The sequence below is a fragment of the Canis lupus genome, chromosome 8 (genome assembly GCF_048164855.1).
Source record: "Canis lupus baileyi chromosome 8, mCanLup2.hap1, whole genome shotgun sequence".
Lineage (NCBI taxonomy): Eukaryota > Metazoa > Chordata > Mammalia > Carnivora > Canidae > Canis > Canis lupus.
Genome location: NC_132845.1, coordinates 31,327,005 through 31,349,140, shown reverse-complemented (window position 1 = coordinate 31,349,140; position 22,136 = coordinate 31,327,005). Strand labels below are relative to the sequence as shown.

The following is a 22,136-nucleotide window of genomic DNA, read 5'->3' as shown; positions in this document are numbered from 1 at the left end:
TTTTTTTTTTAAGACTTTATTTATTTATTCATGAGAGACACACAGATAGAAAGGCAGAGACCCAGGCAGAGGGAGAAGCAGGCTCCAAGAAGGGAGCCCGATGTGGGACTCTATCCCAGGGCTCCAGGATCAGGCCCTGGGCTAAAGGCAGCACTAAACCGCTGAGCCACCTGGGCTGCCCTCAACAGATTCTTAACAAGAGATTAATGTTGTAATTGAAAGGAGCTAGATTGCCTATGCTTGTGTCCACCTGGAACCTCGCTACATGACCAAACTGGGCATAAAGGCCTTTGCAGATGTAGTTAAGGTGAGGGTCTCAAGATGAGCACATATAGGACTTAGTCCTAAACCCAGTGACTGTGTGTCCTTATGAGAGGAAGAAGAGGGAGGTTACAGGTAAAGAGACACAGAAGGGAAGGTCATGTGAAGATGAGGCATATATTGGAGGGCAGCCACTAGCCCAGGAGGGCCAAAAATTTACAGCAGACATCAGACAGCTGGGAGACAGACATGAAATAGAATCCCCCTTAGAACCTCCTACCCCTTGATTTCAGACCTCAGGCTTCCACAACTATGGGACAGTACATTTCAGTTGCTCTGTAGCCTGAGGAAAAAAAATATACTACCTTTGGCATAATAAATCTCTTATTCTCTCTCTGACTCATTGTCTTCATTTTTAAATGGTGATAATTATAATATTGCCATCACATTTTTATAAGTATTAGAGAATATTCTAATACTTATAAATTAAGTAATAATATTCTAATATATTCTAATATAGAATAATAATATTCTAATATTCTAATACTGCTCTGAGCACAGTATCTAGCACAGTCTAAGCACTCAAAAAGTGGTGGCTATAATTTTTATTATGGGAGGTGACTTTTTAGGGAATGCTTGGAGCAGCAAGACCTTGGGTTATCTTGGCAGACTGTCTCGATTATCTTGGCTAGACTCCCCGTCCAGATGTGTAGGGGAAATAGGTCTGGAAGGAAGGTCACTACCTGCCATGTGTAATGTGTAGTCACCTAATTTAAGAATGCGGTATGAGGAGAGAAGAATTTGGAATTTATATCCACAGATTAGAATATCAAAAGGACCACCATGCTCCACAGTTTCTGTATCTCAGGAAGTACTCCTCATTCTGTTACTTTTCTGTGGTATTAAGACTGCATTTTTCCCCATGCAGTATGTTAATGAACAGGGAGGAACTGCACATGGGTCTATGGTGATATTTTGTAGTTAAGCTTTCTCTCTGATGGTCGTTGTTTTGCTTGGTAATTGTCTCTTCTCCTAGTCATCCAAGGTAACCACTCTCCCAGGGCTAGTGAGGAAGACCGAAGTCTTTCACCTAATTAAGGATTACAATTTTGCCAGCATTACCTGAGCTGACGCATTCTAAATGCGTGGTGCACTTGGGGCAGTCTGTTCCTGAGGCAGGCAAAAAGGGGGTGTATTGTCTCAAGAGAATTATTTTAAATAGCAATGAAACTACTGAAAATTGGTCAACTTTGATTACCACAGTACTGAACAATGTTAAGCAAACTCAGTGATGTAATAAACACTCCACCTGGATAGTCTGCTTCCATAACTCCCCAGTGACATGCCATCACCAAAGCTCCGGGGATAGATTGTGGGATGATCTCTTGATTTTTTAAAAAAATAATTATTTATTTGAAGTTCTTGTTTTACTTATGGAGAAGTATCTCCTTTTAAAGTGATAAGCACTTAAGTCAGTCATACCTTTTACTCCAAAGAGACTATTGCTCATCCCTCTGGAAGTTTTCTCTTCTGTGAATTTTGTTTTACTGCAAGTTAACCTAGTCTTGCCATCTAGCCATTTAGAGATCCAACTTTCCACCAATTCAAGTGTCCTTCAACTCCCCTGGAAGTTTCAGTGTCCTGCACACAAAGACTTATACTTTGCATCCTTGAGAATCATGAGACTTTTTCCTTTCTGGTTTAGCACTTATTTCAATATGGGGTACACTTCAGAGATCATTACAAGTTCCTCAGATGAGAAAAATTACAGATTTTTAGAAATTCAACTCATGCTACTTTTCTTAGTTGTAATTCTAATTTTCAAGTAATCCCAGAATTTAAAGAAAAAGCATCTCTCTCTACATTCGTAAAAATATTAAGATATAAACATATGATTATTTAAAATGCAAAAAAAATGTAGAACTATCTATCTCTGAGATTAAGCAGAAAGCTAGAATCTGTTCTCCTGTCCCTTAGAAAAATGCCAGTATTCTTCAACTGCAAGTGACAGAAGCTCAACTGTCCAACTAGTGTAAGCCAGATGAAGAATCCCTGCACCACACACCTGGGCAATCCAAAGAATGAAGTTGAGTTCAAGAAGCTGAGCTACATGTAGAGAAAAACAAGCATACTAACAACTATGCTGTTCGAGCTCTGTCTCTTCATCTCTGACCTTTACTCTCTCATGTGCTGGCAACTTTCGTAGAAAGATCTTCCTCTGTGGTAGAAAATATGTCCACCAGTTGAACTAGGCTTAGCCATCCTTGCAGGTACTCATTTCAAAGTAAAGGTGGCATCTCTCTCCAATACGTAGCAAATTTCCCAGACAGAGTAGTGATTTCTCATCCTTAAGTCATGTGTCCATTGCTGAAGAAAAAAATCATTGTTGTTAAAAGATAGAAATTTAATTGGTAATCTAAATCACAGGTCTACTCATGTGGCAGGTGAGGGGGCATTATAATAATACCAAACCTATTAAATTGGAGCTGTCCACTACCAATCAAAAATGCTCTTTTCTCTTTCATCTTTTACAAATAGCTTCCTGTTCTTTTTCTTGATAACGTTTACCAGTTTCCAGGCATATAACTTTTAGTTTGCTTACTCATATTGCCTCCCTTCCTGACTATACTGCAGTCTTAAAAATGACAGCAATCATATTTGTGTCCACCAATCTACCTGGTGCCCTGCAGAATATCTTATGTATGAAAGGTTCTAATAAATAATATTACAAAGTGAACCATAGCTAGAGTGGTGTTTCTTACCTTGGGGAAAATTATCATTATCTATATGAATTTATTTTTTGTTTTTGACTATTCAGTACACATTCTGAAACTCCTGCCCACACCTGCTAAATCAGAATCTCAGTCCTTTCTCTGCTTTGGGAAGAGCCCACCTTTATCCACTGATTCTAATGTTATATATAGCTATGCCAATTTACTTGTCTGTATTAACTGAATTATTGTTTTCCATTGGGGATCTTAAAGTGACTGTGGACTAATAACATTATTCAATTTAATTTAAAAATATAAATATAAATGTACCAAAGAAAAATTTCAAATTCTTCTTTGGCTGTTTCAGGAGCCAAGTTACTAGGGTGACTCTCTTGAGTCGTAAGATAATAAAGAACCATGGTTCTTTTTTGCTCATAACATCCTGGCAGTTAATATTGACTATACATCCTTCCCTGTGCATGGGAAATTAAAGTATTCCCTGTGGAACTCTTACTCTAAGAGGTATATTTTGGAAGTGCTCCTGTGGTGTCATATTAAATACTTTTTCCAAGTTCCTCTGAATTGCTTTCATTCCTGTTCGTATCATGTTCCACATAAATACAGTGACCATATCATTTATCTTCTGAACTGGGATACATTTGAGAAAGAAAGGGAGCAGTACTATACTTTTGTAGCAGACATACCCCAGGACTGTCCCAGGTCACCCTATACATAACAAAGAAGCAGGGAGAGAGGCATCACAAGATTATGTAATGTTTAGGGATTGGTTTTAGCTTTTGTTGGTCCATGACTTCGAATATACAAAACTGACACTTCCCATTACAAATTCAAGATGTACTTTTCATTATTCCAAATCACTTATAAGTATCAGAGAAACTGTTCTTCTTAGAGGCATGGAGAAGGGAAGAGAAAAAATGGTATTTTAAGATGCTTTATTGGAAAAAGCGGAAGGAAAAAAATCTAAAATATTTTGAAATGTTTATCATGAGAATCTAGCCAATTATATCCATAATTTCAGATCCCTAGGAGAGACGGAGGGGCAGCAGGGAGGAACAGATTAAAGACTGTTGTTGTGTATTTCATTTCACTCAAAATCTGTATGAAAATAAATCTCCTCTAAAACTCAAAATACTATCAGGGCTACATAAATCTACTCATGAATAAACCCCCATATTTAACTGATGCTAGATATATAAATCACCTAAATGAAATTTAACATGTTCTGATGGCTCCATCTTCCAAATAATGTATATGTTTATGATAAATATTAGGTTTTAATAAATTCCTTAAAATGCTAGTGTCTGAATATCTATTACAATAAAGTGTGTAGTAATGCAAATGAACCAAGAAAAACTACCAATTTAATAATTATAAACTACTCATTTGTTTTGTAGATGCTTAGGTTTTTTATTCCTATTATAACAAACTCTCATTACCAAAATTTAGTGGTATTTTTTAACGTATATTAAGATGAAATTATAGTGAGGCAGTGATTTGCAAATATAAGATTAAAATACTTAGTACTGTGATAGTCCATAGAGAATACTTATTAAATGTTACATATAATTATTTTCATTTTTATTACCAGCTGCTTCTTAAATTTAACAACAAAAAGAAAAACCAGTTTAACACAGAGAAGAATATATCCAAATAAAATTGCTTTTATCCAAAAACAATAACATACAAATTATAAAAAAAAGCTATGAAATAAATATTATTAACTAGCATATGTTTCTGTGATAAAGTTATTATTGATTTTACTTTTTTTTTAAGATTTAATTTATTCATTCATGAGAGACACACAGGGAGAGGCAGAGACACAGGCAGAGGGAGAAGTAGGCTCCATGCAGGGAGCCCGATGCGGGACTCCATCCCAGGAACCCGGAACCATGCCTTGAGCTGAAGGCAGATGCTCAGCTGCTCAGCCGCCCAGGCATCCCAACTTTATTTAGTTTTTAATCAGATAGCCTATCTCTTCATATTAGCATCAGAATTCTTAATGTGAAATTTGATTGCCACTATATGCATTTTGTTGTTTTTCCCCTTATGCTTCTTTTGTAGCCCAACAAAGCATATATATGCTTATCAAATGAATAAAACATCAAGTTTTGTGATATAAAGTCAAAGTACTGGGAGTACAAATATTAATAAAAATATTTTAAAAAGCATTTAGAAATTTGGATATTTTTGGTTCTAATGAACTTAAAGTCTTGTTCTTGGGATTATCAATGCAACTGATATAACTGAATAAATGAATATATGTATATGAATATATATATATATATATATATATATATATATATTCCTCCAATATCTTAATTGAATTATATCATACATGGCAGAGCCACCAAAGTGAAATTATATTCAGGCACGTTCTCACTGATTATACTGTCTAAAAGATTGATGGGACAGTATCATTCTCATTTTTTAAGAAAAATAATCCTTTATATTCTTTAAATGTAAATGACGTTCTAAACCACAGTGTGAGGTGACTTCACAATTATTTTGGGGATTTCCAGGAAGCAAAGGAGCCATATATTTAAAATGCATAGATTCGGATACATTTGGACACCATAAATTATGATTTATGAACCCTTCTATTGTTTTTAGAAGGAATTCTTATCAAAACTTAATAGCCTATAGACTTCTGTTTCCTTCTCACAAACACATCTACATATTTTCCTAACTAAGAAGTTATTTAAAAGTTAACTTTAAAATATTTTGGAACTAAATTTTGATTGCTGATATTAATGACAATCAAAATCAAGTAAGTATTTTGGCTGTAAAGAAGTGCAATAACATTTTTAAATAACTTATATAATATAAATTTATCTTATATTGCTTTTAGATTAAGATATTTAAAATTTATACTTAAAATAAAGTCAGAGTTGAGGAAGAATAATTGAGGGCCAGACACATTTTTTTTCCAGTTGTCATATAAAGCAAGTCAGACATTATATGCATATAATTTAATTAGTTTTGTTATTTTTCATATAGTGCATTTCACAATATTTTGATGCCATATGTATGTCAGTGCAAGCCGCCATAACAAAATAGCATACAATGAGCTTAAATAAACAGAAACATATTCTCACAGTTCTAGAAGCTGGAAGTCTGAGATCATGGTGCCAAAAATTAAATTCTGGTGAAGACTCTCTTTCTGGGTTTCACAACCTCTGTGTGTGTCCTCATATAGTGAATATGAGCAAGGTCTCTTGAGTCTCTTCTTATAAGGACTCACCCTCACGACCTCATCTAAATCTAATTACCTCCCAAAGGCTCCATCTCCAAATATCATCACACCGTGGTTTATGGAAAAACAAACAAACAAACAAACAAAAAAGCAACCCAATTCAGTCAACAGCCCCGGGTATAGCTGTAGGGTTGCCATAAAATTTATTCTTGAAGTTGGAATGCCGTTTTGAGCAAGGAAGAGTACTATTAACAATTGTAAATAATGTTGGCAAATTTGGACATTCTGGGCAAGTAGCTGTGATCATTCTCTCTTGTTACTCGGTTACAATTATTAAGAATTTAAATCACTTGTGAGGTTTTTAATGTCTGCTAAGATTTTTATCTGACAGTCAAGAGTATATAGTACTGTTAACTTAAAGTCTATCCTCCGAAGACACTGCAGACACTATTTTTGCTTATAGTAGACGAAGATAACGGTAAAGGAGCATTAGTTGAGTGTACATGTTAGGCATGGTGCTGTTTTATAAACATGGTGAACTAGAGATATAAGTCATGTTTCTATACTTTTAGTTTCTACTTAAGAAGTAACACAGAAAATCCAATATGTTGGTTACAATGAGGGATTATGCAATATACCACTTGAGTTTAAATCATAGCTCTACTTCTTACTAGTATGTAACAGTGTTTAAAATACCATATAGCCTTAATAAAGTACCTTAATTTTTCAGTTTCCACATCTCCAACAAATGAATAGTAATTGTATTTACATCTTAAGTTTAAATAAATTAAATGTATGTGTGTCTGTGTGTGTGTCTGTGTGAGTACGTGTGAAGAAGAGAGTCTCACGCATGCCATAGGTAAGTGTGTCCGATAAATATTACCTTTGTTTTCTATATTTCCGGGAGCAGCTCTAAGTGGTCCTCTTTTTTGTTTTTCCAGTTTAAAATTTTCACTTTATAGGAAAAAAGAAAACAGTGATGCCAGTTGTAAAACCAATGGGACACCTCTCTGTGAATCAATAGGGTAAAAATCAAAATGTGAATGCCAGTTAAGTCAATCAATGTACTTAAGGATACATGTTCACACCCTTTTTACAGAATAATGCCACAGTGAGGCAAATTCCAGGACCATGCTTTAAGGAATCCTAGAGTGATATTCTTGCCCTGAACCTCATTTCCAGTATTAAAAGAAAAACACCTGGAGGGATGTTCTCTCTAAAGAGCTTTTTCCTTTTTTGAACCAATGCTTTAGGTAACTTTATACACATCAGATCATAATTCTGCATCTGGAAAAGTATCAGCATTGACTATAATGAATGTGTGTTATCAGCCTTCTCTAACTGGTAACACTTGTTCAGGTAAAACTACGTCTTGGATGCTGCTGTCATAATATAAACCATGGACTTCTGGCGTTCCAAGCGGTGCATCATTCATTCATTCTTCTACCTTGCAATGTTAACAGTTTATAGTTAATAGTTGGGTTCCTATTCGTTTATGGTCTGACTTGAAAAGAAAATCTGGACCATTTAGCGTCTCAGGATATAAATAAGAAAATGCCTGTATTTAGTGGATATTTAAATAGGCATGCTTCATATTATAGCAGAATGTATAAATATCATTGTCACAGTATCCTTTTATATGACTATTAAGTGGAATTTTTTGTGGAGATTATATACAAATGGGAGCCAATTTAAAAAATTAACCCTTGGGATCCCTGGGTGGCGCAGCGGTTTGGCGCCTGCCTTTGGCCCAGGGCGCGATCCTGGAGACCCGGGATCGAGTCCCACGTCGGGCTCCCGGTGCATGGAGCCTGCTTCTTCTTCTGCCTGTGTCTCTGCCTCTCTCTCTCTCTCTCTGTGACTATCATAAATAAATAAAAATTAAAAAAATAAAAAAAAATAAAAAATAAAAAATTAACCCTTGAGTGAAATTATCACTGTAATTCACATGGCTCTAGATGTAGAAACATAGATACACATACAACTGAGTGAAACATTTCTACTTTTAGAACGTATTAACACTATTATCAATATACTGAAGTATAGAGAAGTATAATATAGAAGTCTTGCTGCTGCACACCCATTGTCTCAAAATAAAAATTGACTTGGATGGGCTCTTTGGCCTCACCTTCATCAAAGAGGATAAGAATAGAGAGCCATATGTTGGATTTTGAATATTGATGTTTCCAAATTCTTCAGAAGTATTTTGATCCAATATGTGATTGATTTCTATGATATTCACATAATATGATGTATAACCTGGGGTTTGTATGGTATATGGGAAAAAAAGATCAAATTTAAAGAATTAGGAAAAGATTTGAAAATGGTGAAAGTAAAAAGCTCCTATAAGATGAGAAAATGATTTTGCCTATCCGTTCATCTATATTTAAAATATTTACTGAATTTTCATTCTGTATCAGTCACTAACCACTGGTTGTGGTTATTCCTGAGGAGAATCCCATCAGTGTACTATGAATACACTCTTGGGAAGAATCACTACATTAGTAATAGTTCACTGTTCACTAGTAAGTGACATACTAGGAGTATGTCAGTGACACTAACAACTATAATTTTCCACCATATACAATTTTAAAAGAATCTAAAATCAAAGATATAAATAAGGAAATTATAGACATGAATTATTAAGATGTACATATTACCTGACTTTTTACCTAGGGTATAGTAATAAGAAAACAAAATAAATACATTGTAATCAACAGCTTCACTATCATGAAAACCCTTTGATAAAAACAATATAAAATTTTTATTCAAAAGAGTTATAGGAATTATCAAAATATACTCAAAATTAACTTAGTAAATCTCCAGGAATAGAATAATAAAATGTTAAAGTATTTTAAAGTTAACTAAGAACACTTAAAAAATGAATAAATCATGTGATATAGATATGATAAGTATGTGAATGAGACTTATAAAAATGACAGTCCTCTATAAAATAATTTATAAACTTAATTCAATTAAATACAAAGTCAGAGTAATTTTCTTTTAATTTGATAAAAATGGCCTCAAAATATATCTGTAGTATTAAAGACACAAAACCAGCTGGAAAAAAATTACTTTTAATTAAGCAAATGTTTTTACTTAAATATACATAGTGAAAAGTGCACATATAGTGTGTGTCTCACATTTCTCTCCTACACATCTTTTTTATTTTTCACTTCTAGTAATTTTTTATTTTTTTTTAATTTTTTTCAAGTTTTTATGTAAGTTCCAGTTAGTTAAAGGGCGCCTGGATGACTCAGTTGGTTAAGTGCTCAACTCTTTATTTCAGCTCAGGTCATGACCTGAGGGTCTTGAGATCAAGCCCCAAGTCAAGCTCTGTGCTGGGTGTGGAGTCTGCTTAAGATTCTCTCTCACTCTTTTCCTCTGCACCTCCTCCCTCCCTCTCAAATAAATGAATAAGTAAATAAATTCCAGTTAGCTAACATACAGGGTAATGTTACTTTCAAGTGTAGGATTTAGACATTCACCGTTTACATACAACATCCAGCCTCACACACATCTTTTTGTAAATTATATCTTTTCTGTGGTCTCCTTTGGATATTTTTTCATTGATCTGTCTCCATGTCTCTTTCTTCTGTGGCCAATACACTGTTAAAAACCATTGATTTCTTAGTTTCAAATAAAGTGTTTATTTTTTAATATTTTGAAAACATTGATTCTCTTTTCATAGATTAGAATTCAATGGTGAGCTTCCCCATGTTTTTGTCTATTTTGCCAGTCTTTCCTATTTTCTTGAACATGTGTACTATAGTAATTTTAATGTCCTTGGCTTGCCAACTCCAAGACCTGGATATATCTAGATTTGTTTCTTGTGTCCTTAGTTTTTTTCTTGGTTATTGGTCATACAGTCTGTCATCTTTGTATGTATGGTGATTTTTAGTTGTATTCTAACATGTATAAGATTGTAGTTAACACAGACATAAAATGCATGTTTTATTGTATGTTCACATTGTGCAAAGGCCCCAGATGATGTTCCATTCCAGCAGAAATAGTCCCCCTTTCTCTGACAGAAAGATAATATGGAGGCAAATCCTTGATCCTGAGAGGAATTGAGCTGTATTAGAGTTAAGATGTGGTTTTAGCAAGTTTGTTTTTCTCATCTTACTCTTGAACTCAAATTTTCCCCATGAGACCTTTAATTCAGAGCCAGGGAGTTACCTCCTCAGCTCTGAAAGGATAGAGGACATATAATTCTTTGTCTTATGTTCCCACCTCAGTTCCTTAGCCAATAGCCTTGTGTAGTTTCAGTTTTTAAGGTGGATGCTTGTCATATTTTTGAGGCTGCGCCTTCTCAATCAGATCTTTGATTCCAAGTATCACTAAGTCTGTGAATGATTTTACTCTGCCTTTTGGAAGTGTTGGCCTAGATTTCCTGTCTTCCAAAATAGACCCTAAACTTAGTAAACATTTCTTAGTAAAAACTGGCATACGTCCAGAGTGGGGGAAAATGAGCAGCTCGCTAGATGTTATCAGCTTACATCAAAACAATTCTCTCCTCTCCAGAGTTTTGATCATCTGCTCCTCATTGTTTACACGAAGCTCCCTGATGCCTTTCAAAATATAATCTTTGTAATTAATTTAGCTTTCTTTTTTTTTCCAGTTATGACAGCAGGCATTTCAGCTTGCCATCACATGCTATATTTTACCAACAAAGGGCATTCATTCCCTTTAAAGAGCAAATGCAGTAATAATAGACTCCATGTTAATTAAGGGCATAAAAACTTATATTCTATGAATTCTTTTCCTTTGGTTTTTCTTCTAATCAGAAGAAATGATTATAGGTTTCATGAGTTCATCTTCTTTATTATTTAGTCCTTTCTCCAATATTAAATATTTCTAAAAGGCAATTGTGTGCACTGCAGAAAAACAGCTCCTCATATCTTATATTTGTATCAATCAGCCCTCTGGCTGAAGGCTCTCACTTCTGTATAACTTTTGTCCCATATGGAAATCGGCCTTACTTAATCCCCCAGGTATAAATAAATTAAATATTAAGGTTCAAAATAGTTTATGGTGATTTGTGTATAACAGAAAACATGATGAAGCAGAAATAAAATTGAATCACATCTACATCTATGCATATGACTATTTCCAGGTCCATACATTAACCTCTTCCATGGTGTTTGCCACTATCATTCTTTCCCCCGTCTTTGCTGTTATTTTAAAAAACAAGTTTATAAAACAAACAAACAAACAAACAAACAACAAAAAAAAAACAAGTTTATCTTGGCCACATCTTAACTTCATACAGTCTAACACCTATTTCTGTGTTTGTAGGCCCAGTGAGAATTAAATATGCATATTTTAACCTTCCCTTCCCTATTTAAGTTCATCTTCCTGGTTAACATATTTTCCTGATGTTTCTTTAGCCACAACCATTTATATTATTAGGCATAAAAGATGTGTTTCTCTTTTTTTGAAACTTTCAATTCTAAAACAGGGTTTTGTTTTTACTATGACATTTCAATACTGAAATGTTGCTCAAAAAATTATTTTATGATGAAAAGAAAATTTAAAAATCATCCTTAGAAAGTAGAAGACTACAGCAAGATCACCCCAAATATTGGGAATCCAATTTCAGATCTTCAGATCAAACCACTTCTCATATATAAACCCCCTCTTAATCCTCTATGCCATTAGCTTGTGCCTCCTAGGGTGGAATTGAAAAGTTGAAGGATAAAACTTTTTTCAATCTAGATTAATAGAAAATGTAATATTTTAAAGAGATTTTTATTAATATTAACATTCTCTTAAATAAATATAAAAGTGTCTACATACAATACCGATATTGAGGACTATTATATTTTCAAACTAGGCTAATCTAAAATTTACACTTGCTATTTTACTATCGTAATTTTTGTTTCCTTTGACTCGTAGTTTGGTTAACTCTATTAATGTATTTATTAATTTGCCATTCCAAAGACTTTATGTGCATATTTTCCCCTATTATAGAGTTTATAGTTTACCTGATAAATTTGTGTGAACTATTCAGATAGAAAAGATTTAACTTCCGTAATTTCTGAAATGTGCATGTAATTGGCTTGTATGGTGTGTGTATGTGTATTTCTTGTGTTTCTGTGTTATAAAACAAAGATTGTCATGTTATTGTTAGTGTTTGTTCACTTACAATTTGTTTACACTTTTCAAAATTTTCTAGGAGTGAAGATAAAATTATATGTTTCTTTAAGTATTTACCCAGTTGTGCTAGTGACAAGTATTGAATAACAATATATTTCATTGGCAATTATGATACTACCTTTATCCAATACTGAGTCTTTGTATAATCTGGATCTATTCTATACTGTACCATTGGTTTATTTGTGCTTTTAATGCTACCACTCTACTTTTCATTTTAATTATGAAATGTATCATAGAACAGAAGAGACAAAAACTGTGTCATAACATAAATACACAGCCCAAAACATTATAATTATTATTTCACACTCTGAAGGGTAAACCACTATCATTACTCTTATTCGAAACTGTTGGCCAGGGATCCCTGGGTGGCGCAGCGGTTTGGCGCCTGCCTTTGGCCCAGGGCGCGATCCTGGAGACCCGGGATCGAATCCCACATCGGGCTCTCGGTGCATGGAGCCTGCTTCTCCCTCTGCCTGTGTCTCTGCCTCTCTCTCTCTCTCTCTGTGTGACTATCATAAATAAATAAAAATTAAAAAAAAAAAAAAAAAAAAAAAAAAAAAAAAAAAAAAAGAAACTGTTGGCCAGTATCATCTTATTCTTCTAGTTGAACTTTAAATCTCTTTCTTTTTAGTTCTATGAAAATATTATGCTGGGTTTTCAATTGAACACAAAGAAAAGAAATAATCTCTATTTTTCTTATAATCAATGTTGACTACAATGTCTTTCAGTAATGAATCATGATGTACAAGTATTTTGCAATTTTTTACTCACTCTACTGCCTTAACCTACGTGTTTGGGGGGGTTTACATTTTCTTAGACATCTAGATATGGCATTACCTCTATTAAAACAATTCAAATGTCATTTCTAAAGCTACTTCTTCAGGAAACTTTGCCTCACCATTGCTCTCCACACAGAAAAGGCCACAAAAACAGCTGAGAGGTAACTGAAATGCATAAACATCTAGTTAATATCATGCATGAAGATGTTAATGAGAAGTCCAGAGGCTTGGCATTGTAAAACTAGTTCCTGAGCAATAAAACCTAATCAAATTGATCCTACTTAAAATCACAAATCAGTCTCTCAAAGTCTCTGTTTTTATACACTGTGATATTTCCTTTTGAACTTCCTCCCAGTTTTCTCCCCAGAGTGTAACTTGATGTTGCCAGTGATCCCTATTGGCTGTACTTTTCAAAAATGCAGCAAGTTAACCTGCAATAAAGACATTTAAGAATGATGTGTGACTGTTGGTCTTTTTTGAGATCTTTGCGCTGCATGTTTGGTCTACAAACATGATCTTAATTTCTTTCACCCTTGTTTCAGCAAGAAAAAAGAGAAAGAAAACATCTTTTGTTCATATGATGGTGATTATTTCTGTTGCTATTATCTGTCACCAACCTCCAAGGTTTTGTTCTCTTTCTTTAGCTGACCCACACATATCTTTCTGAATTCATGGTCTTAATCCATTTGGTTCTACTAATGAAACCTGATGAAGTCCCATACTGATACAGTAGATTTACTTTCTGATAAATACCATACAAGTAAATAATTACAATTTGCTATAAAGACCTGTACTTATTTTACAAAAAAATCTTTTCAATTCCAAGAAATAAAAACATGTAAATGTTACCTCAGGTGACGAAGATGTATTTTAAAGCTTTTTGTAACTAAATACTATTTATTTGTAAGAATATTAGGGAACAAAGATATTTTTCTTAATGGTTTAATAGTTTGGCTTTATGGAAATCCATAACATAATTACTAACACAGCACTAACATTCCCCCTGGGACTATAGTGACCTGATATCACATTATATCTGTTCTCTACCTTTCTGCCTCTCTGCATCTCTACATCATCAACTTTCTGCACTCTAGTCTCCTCTCAGGGTTACAGTGTCACTTCCTCCTGGCTTCTGTTTATTGTTTTATCTCTATTTCCCCTTCTGCTCCTCTATTTCAAGTTCCTTTAGCTGTCAAAGCTGGATGATCTATTCAATCCTTTCTATTCACCCATTTAGAAAAAAATTATTTGGAAATGAAATCACCTTAGGCCAGCGATTCTCAAAATGTGGCCTCTGGAGCCCCCATGGTCCCAGGTGGGCTTTCAAAGAGGCTGCAAATTCAAAACAATTGTCATGAGATGCTTGGGTGGCTTAGCGGTTAAGCACCCGCCTTCCGGCCCAGGGCCTGATCCTAGAGTCCAGGATCTAGTCCCACATCAGGCTCCCTGCATGGAGCCTGCTTCTCTTTCTGCCTCTCTCTCTGACTCTCTCTCTGCATCTCTCATGAATAAATAAACAAAAATAAAAAAAATTGTCATAACAATATTGAGATTTCATTTCCCTTCTTCACTGCATTGCCATTTACACCAATGCTTGCAAAAGCAACGATGTGTAAAATGGTAGTGCCACACATAAAGCAGTGGCAACAACAAAGTATCATACTAAGTACTAGTACTACTCATTATAGCCACCTTCTCTTAACTAAAAAAGTTCCTACTGCTAGTACTAGTACTACTCATTACAGCAGTTTCAGTTTCACTTGAAAATGTCCTGGGAAAGTCATGATAATTATCAATGTTATTAAATCTCAAACTTTGAATGCATATTTTTTTTAAAAAATTGAGAAAGTAGAGAAATTATAAATCAATTTGCTGCATTCTAATCCATAATGACTTCCTTAAAGAAAAACACTTGTGCAATCAAGTTGCAACCAGAATTTGAAGCTTTTTCATAGAACATTGCTTGTACCTGAAAGAATGACTGACAGCTGATGATTATTTAGACTTTAATATCTATCATATGTTTTCTTGAAAATGAATGAAAGCATGTCTATCACCTCAAGGAAAACAATAGTGACTGTCAAAAATTATAATATTTGAGTTCTCAAGATGTTATGAACTGAATTTTGGTGTCCCCCTCCAAATCCATATGTTGAAATATTACCCTTTAATGTGATGTTATTAGGAAATGGGTTTTGGGGAAGTAATTAGGAATAAATGATGTCATTAGGGCAGGAAGCCCTTATGAATACGATCAGTTCCCCTGTAAGTGTCAGAAAGCTTATTTCTCTCTGCTATCCACCTCTTCAGGATACAAGAAGTCTGCGTTCTGCAACCGGAAGAGGGCTCACACCAGAACTTGACCATGCTGGCTGGCACTCTAATTTGGGGCTTCCAGCCTCCAGACTGTGAGAAAATACACGTGTGTTGTTTATAAGCCACCCAGTCTATGCTACTTTGTTATGGCAGCCCAGACTGAGACACAGGAGAAAATTAGAAATTTGGAACTTTTCTATCCACCACCATGAGGTTGACAGCTTCCCAATGCCTACAGAAATAGCTGATGGCATTGTTTATGTTGTTAATGAATGTGAACCCTTGATATACTATAATAAAATGTGTCAGCTTTTGAAAAATCTGCATTTCTCAATGAAATGAAAATAGGTGAAGCGGATTAAGAGTACACTTATCTTGATGCACACAATATATGGTACTGCTAAGTCACTATATTGTACATGTGAAACTAACATAACACTGATGTTAACTACACTGGAATTAAAAAACAATTTAAAGACTGTAACTTAAACAAACTACAGGAAAAACCAATTCATTTTAATGAAAGATACAAAAGTGTTTATTCATATTGTTTCACATCCCATATTTTAAGTAATGTTTATGAAACACATGGAGTTTTGCTACCCTGACGAAGGAGAATATCTTCCACTGTATGAAAAGGTTATTAAAATACTACCCCCTTTTCTACTTACATATCTATATAAGGCAGGATTTTTTTCATTAGCTTTATCTATAGGTACAAATCACAGCAATTATATTTAGATGTAGATAGGAAGCACAGCTGTCTTGTTAATCCAGATATTAAGGAAACTTGAAAAAATATAAGAAAGTATTACTCTTTTTTGCTCATTTTCATTTTTATTTATTTATTTTTTAAATAAATAGGGTTAAAAAGAGTTGACTTAAGGGGCACCTGGGTGGTTCAGGTGGTAAGCGTCTGCCCTCAGCTCAGGGACCTAGCCTTACAACAGTTTGCTTCTCCTACCTTTGCCCCTCCCCCTGCTGTGTGTTCACTCTCTCTCTCTCTTTCTCTCTCTCTCTCTCTCAATAATAAATAAAATCTTAAAAAAAAAAAAGATCGACTTGTAATGGGTTTATTAAGGTTGTTTTATTTGGAAAGAATTTTTCTTTTTTTAATTTTTTAATAATAAATTTATTTTTTATCGGTGTACAATTTGCCAACATACAGAGTAACACCTAGTGCTATTGATGATCTCGCCAAGTGCCCACCTCAGTGCCCGCCACCCAGTCACCCCCACCCCCCTGCCCTCCTCCCCTTCCACCACCCCTAGTTCGTTTCCCAGAGTTAGGAGCCTTCCATGTCCTGTCTCCCTTTCTGATATTTCCCACTTATTTTTTCTCCTTTCCCCTTTATTCCCTTTCACTATTATTTATATTCCCCAAATAAATGAGACCATATAATGTTTGTCCTTCTCCGATTGACTTATTTCACTCAGCATAATGCCCTCCAGGTCCATGCACTTCGAAGCAAATGGTGGATATTTGTCGTTTCTAATGGCTGAGGAATATTCCATTGTATACATAGACCACATCTTCTTTATCCATTCATCTTTCGATGGACACCGAGGCTCCTTCCACAGTTTGGCTATTGTGGACATTGCTGCTAGAAACATCGGGGTGCAGGTGTCCCGGCGTTTCATTGCAACTGTATGGAAAGAACTTTTCTTATTGAAGTATAACACACAACATGTTAGCTTCAGGAAAATAAGGACTATAACTATAGATTGTTATTTTTAAAATAATAATCATACATAATGATATACAATGAAAGGAGTTTAACAGTTTTGGTTAGGTTGTTATTAGATGTTTATTGGGCACTGTTCTTTAAATAAATGTAAAACATTTTTAAAAATGAAATACAACACAAGTGATTAACACATACACTAGATAGGTTTCAAATAGAAATGGAAAATAATAGAAGATGCTGGACTTAAAATAAAACAACTAACTGGAAATTCTATTAATGTTATCATGAAATGTTCTGCTGGGTTACCAGAAGTAAATTCCAAAGGGAATTCAAAACATCTTCCTTCAAAGAATTTCTTGAATTATTGCAGGCATTTTTAGATTCAAAGAGAAATATAAATGATCGTATTTTAACTGTGTGGTATTCTATTTTTTTTAGTTTTGAATTTGTATGTATTTTAGCATTCTTAAGTAAAGAGTTGAGAGGCTAACAGACAAATGAAAACTTCAATATCACTCATTATCAAGGAAATACAAATCAAAACCACAAGAAGATAACACCTCACACTTGTCAGAATGGCTAAAATTAACAACTCAGGAAACAACAGAATTTGACGAGGATGCGGAGAAAGAGCAACCCTGTTGCACTGCTGGTGGGAATGCAAACTGGTGAAGCCACTCTGAGAAACAGTGTGGAGGCCCCTCAAAAAGTTAAAAATAAAACTACCCTATGATCTAGCAATTGCACTAGTAGATATTTACCCAAATGATACAAAATGATATATATATATATATATATATATCCTTTTCAATCAGTATTTTTGTATAATTTACTATAATAATTGTTATTTTGTATCATTATCACAATGTATATTATTTTGTATCATAATTTACATAATTTACTATTACAGATATATATATGTATCTGTAAATGTTTAATGGCCGGTTAATTATATCACTACATTTTTATTGCAGTATAGTACTCATTTAAGCACTTAAAAATGGAAGGTGTACAAAGATTAAGACACGGTACATTGACTAAATATTTGGTTTCTTATATAAATAAAGGTCATGAGCACACTGTTGACATGTAATACTGTTATAATGCAACAGTTGAACTTGGAGCGTCTATGACAGAAGTCATCTGTCGTTAAACAGGAAACAAAGCTGAAAAGGACCACGTTGAAACTACTGAGACTGACAAGTCGGGACTGTAGGAGCAACAGACAACCTGTCCTAAGGTCCTGAGAGGCCCGCGGGGCTTCCGCAGCCGGGAGGCGGCCTGGCCTGGCCCCGCCCTATCCCTCCCGCTCCTCCCTGCCCCGCCCCGCCCTTCCCTGGCCCCGCCCCTGCCCCGCCCTGCCCCACCCCGCCCCGGCCCATCCCTCCCTGCCCCGCCCCAGCCCCACCCCCGCCCCGCCCTCGGCCCACCCTGTCCTGTCTCGGCCCATCGGTCCCCACCCCGCCCTGTCCCGGCCCACCCCTCCCCGCTCCCCCTCCCCCCTTCCCCCCTCCTACCCCCCCCCCGGTGCCCCCGCCCAGACCGCCTCCCGGGGACTGTGACTTGCAGGGTCCGCCCTGGAGCCAGAACAGACGCCAGAGAGACGGATGCAGGTCGCAGAAAGCCCTCGTTCTGAGGACGGTCTTGCTCACAATGTGGACGGGATAGCAGACAATGAGGAGATTAATGCAGAAAAGTCATCAAAACAGAAAGTGGATCTCCAGTCTTTGCCAACCCGTGCCTCCTGGATCAGACAGTCGTGCCTATTTTATGACCGGGCCTCGCTGTGCTTGCAAAACAAAGACCACCAAATCCCATTGAATTTCTAGCATAGTATCTTTTAGAAAACAAGGCAGAGTTGGAAGATCAAAACTGACTTACTGGGAAGCACAGAAAAATTTGGTTTCTACTGTAGATTTACATGATTAATAGGCAGCTTTAATTGCCATGATTTTTTCCCCCTTTTTGGAAATATAAGAACCTTCAGGACAACAAAACTTATTTCCGGAATTGCAGAAGAAAACATATTTCCCTTAATTTGATTTACTCACCATACTTATTTAATGAGTGTATTCTGTGCAATTTTTTTTCTCAGATTGTCTTTAACTTTGTTTTTAAGATAATCTTCGAAATAATCCGTTAAAGCATCCAAAAAAAAGACTCTCCTCACACATATGGAGGGGCTGCAATGCTGCATCTAGGTACTCTTCCAGCTTCATAGACCCTTTGGAGCCATGCTCTGTTGGAAAATTTCAGGGTGGCATAGTGACGTCTTCAGGTTTACTGATGCTCAGATAACGGTTTGTCCCCTGGACCTTCAGAGATATGCTGTCTTTCTTCTTTCTTTCTTCTCTACTAAACAGTCTGCTCCCAAGGACAGTGGGATATTCACCACTCTCCAAACATAGTCTCCAAGTGTGATGCCCCAGAATATATGTGTGCGTGTGTATATGTGTATGTATATATACACATATATATGTATGTTTATTTGCCTGTATTTCTAAATAGTAACAAATTATTAAAGATTATTGAGTTAAAGACGTTAATGAATGTCAGATTTATTTATCCAGTGCTTTCTGCATTTGCTCAACATTTCATTCTACTTGTCATTTACTTTAGAAGAAGGAGATGGTGGTATTTGTTACATCCATCTGGTCCTATTGCTTTTATGGAATTGCGCATCAGCTAGAATTGGGTGTAGCATGTAAGTCCTGAGATTCTGCAGGTTCTCCCTTATTTGGTCAAAGTCCTTCTATAAATCAGGGTTTCATAAGTAACACATTTTATCCTACAGTGGTGGAGTATTATTTGTTACTTCATTTTTTTAATTTAATTATATTAACTACTCTCCACCTATTGATTCTTTTCAGACTTGTTTAGTAAAATATCACATTTACAGATTGCTTTAAGTTTTCATGTTTTCAGATGAGAATTTTATTTAAATTAATTACTGAAATAAACATTCGAATATAATATTGGCACTATTATTTCCTGATGAAGAAATCAGTGTTCAGGTAAGTTACTTACTTAGGATAACTTAGTTGACAGTATAGAAGAATCGGAATTTGGACTTGAATGCAATATTTTTATTTCAAATTTTCTATTATCAATATGTTTTAACTTCTTTCATTAAAATTATTGTGTGCTGAGGGGCTCCTGGGTGACTCAATTAGTTAAGTGTCTGCCTTTGGCTCAGGTCATGATCTCAGAGTCCTGGGATCAAGCCCCATCTGGGAGCAACCTGCTCAATGGAGAGTCTGCTTCTTCCTCTCCCTCTGCCCCTCTCCTCTGTTCAGGCACTCTCTCTCAAATAAACAAATAAAATCTTAAGAAAATATATTTTCTTAATATATTAAGATATAACCATTTAAGTGAAATTAAAGGAATCAATTTCTCCATAGAGCCTTCTCTAAATAATGTCTAGATATTTGAGTGAGAGATTTAAAGGTTACATTCTGACTGATGACAATGTCAAATACATATTTGAAACCTGTTTTTTATTTCTTCCTTCCTTCCTTCTTTCCTTCCTTTCCTTTCATATTAGTTGATGGTTTAATGGATAGAGGGATTAACATCTGTTAGAATATTCTTAATCCTTTGACTACTAATGCAATATGAATGAACATAGAAAGAGACTTTAAAGTAGATGCAGTACAGGAGGTGGGCATAGTTCTAATTATTGGGTGTCAGTACCAATAGATGTAAAAACTATACAGAAGGGAATATGGAAGCAAAGGCAAAGATAATAAACTAAGAATTTAACTAATTAGGAAAACTGAATTTTTATTCAGCTCTATAAGTCCACTGAGAAATCATGTGTCCTAAAAGTAAAAATAAATAAAACTTCCCGATCAGATTTTCTAAGATGGGTCATAAATATGTTATGTATGAGAACCAGAAGATAATGCCATGGAAAAATTAATAGTGATTGGTTTTCATTCTTCAGCACTTCTGGCTCACTGAATGAGAGGATCAAAGAAAGGATAACTGTAGATAAATGGAAGCTAATTCAGAATGTATTCACCTTTATGTAAAAGTTTTAAAAAAATACATTCACAGCTTTCACTATTAGTTATGCTACTTCAACAGCATGGATAACTTTAATACTCTGGGATTATTACTGTTGCCATTTGTTGCTACTACTATTTATTACTACAAATGGTTGTCCAATACTTTTAATTCACTAGTGAATATTCATAGTATGTTGCTTTGTACTTGAACTTTTTGTTTAACCACAGAAGATAGGCATGGCTTGTCTCTGAAACAACCAGCTGAAGGATCTGCACTCTAATTTTCAATTTTATTATTGCAATTGGCAAATAATTAGTTTCAGTTGGTACATAAAATGTTACTCTTTTCATGTGTCATTTTGCAAACTTATTTTGTAGATAACATTTGTTATAATATAAAACTATGGGTTGAAATGAAAACAGATTTATATGATAAATAATGCAAAATAATGAGGAGTTAAAATTGATAGGTAATTGATTATTCTGACAGTAATAATAAATTCATTTTTAAAGAAGATATAATTTGGATTCATTTTTAATTTCTCCTGAGATTTCAAGATAAATTATTTAAGGAGAGAGAAATAATGAGTGAACACAAATGAAAGACTAAAAATCCTGCAGAATAAAACGCCTACATCCAGTTAGACTTTTAATTTTTTTTATTATTAGTTTTTAAATGATTAGGTTTTTTAAATCTAGGAATTCAGTTACATGTGTAACTTTTCTTTGAATTACTGGAATATGGGTTGCCTGGGTGGCTCAGTGGTTGAGTGTCTGCCTTTGGCTCAGGGCATGATCCTGGAGTTCTGGGATTGAGTCCCGCATCAGGCTCCTGCAGGGAACCTGCCTGCTTCTCCCTCTGCCGCTCATGAATAAATAAATCTTTAAAAAAAGAATTACTGAAATATACGAGACTGTACACAAAAATATAACAAATCCAGTTATGATTCTGTTAAAATTAAATGACACTTCCTAGTTTCTTTGGTGTTAAAAAATAGG

The 22,136-nt window shown here is 35.0% G+C and overlaps 1 pseudogene; it reads left to right on the top strand.

Moving 5' to 3' along the window:
• Positions 1 to 1,046: 1,046 nt before the first annotated feature.
• LOC140637715 (protein dpy-30 homolog pseudogene) lies at positions 1,047 to 19,003 on the top strand (annotated as a pseudogene).
• The last annotated feature ends 3,133 nt before the right edge of the window (positions 19,004 to 22,136 follow it).